The following is a 921-nucleotide window of genomic DNA, read 5'->3' on the forward strand; positions in this document are numbered from 1 at the left end:
GCCTCGAACTCAGAAATCCGCCTGCCTCTGCCTCCCGAGTGCTGGGATTAAAGGCGTGCGCCACCACGCCCGGCTGTTATTTGGTTTCTTGTTGTGTGATTGTATGTGTTATGTATGTGTGTGTGTTTAAGTTTTATTATGGTCAATCTTTAAATTTATTTTTTGTATAAAGTGAGATTTAAGGTATTGTACCCATTTTCCATCCTGTGTTTACTAAGAATAGTGCCTCAGGTATTTAATATTATCTGCTTAATGTAGCTTATTGTAAAATGGGTATATTTATAAAGCAGTTAAATTGGATACTCTAAAGCTTATGGTAAGAATTAAGTGGCTCATGATAAGTTCCTGGTAAATACCAGTTGTCATTATGCATTTGCTTATATCATTAGACTTTTTTGTTATTACTTCACTAAATCTTGTGCTGCCTTAAAGCCTGTAATTTCTGTGAGGATAAATTTCTTGCTACTTACCTACTATTTCACTCTATTTCTAAATAGCATATAGGCTGCATAGTAGGAATTCCTGAAACATTTGTTGAAATTATGAATTATGACCACATTTATCTTCATAATCTTTCCCATGTTCCTTATGTGCTTTGGAATGGGTCAAGAAGCATGATACTTACCTCCTTTTATCAGGTTCAGTACATACTCAGTTACATTTTATGTTCAAGATCCAAATGCACAAATATGTATGGGCAGAGTAAAGTGATTGCTTAGGGTCTGGGAATTTTTAACTGAAGTGTGTTTCTGAGCTTCACAGTCTAAGAAAAGCCATACATAAGAATACCAATTTTGTAAATAGTATATAAGAAACCTAATGGATATTTTAGAAGAATTTTAAGAAATAAAGTTACAGTAATTATAATCCCATAGCCATATCAGACAGAGAGAGAAAAAGAGAGACAGAGAGCGACAGAGA

The sequence above is a fragment of the Mus caroli genome, chromosome 9 (assembly GCF_900094665.2).
Source record: "Mus caroli chromosome 9, CAROLI_EIJ_v1.1, whole genome shotgun sequence".
In the NCBI taxonomy this organism is placed as follows: Eukaryota; Metazoa; Chordata; class Mammalia; order Rodentia; family Muridae; genus Mus; species Mus caroli.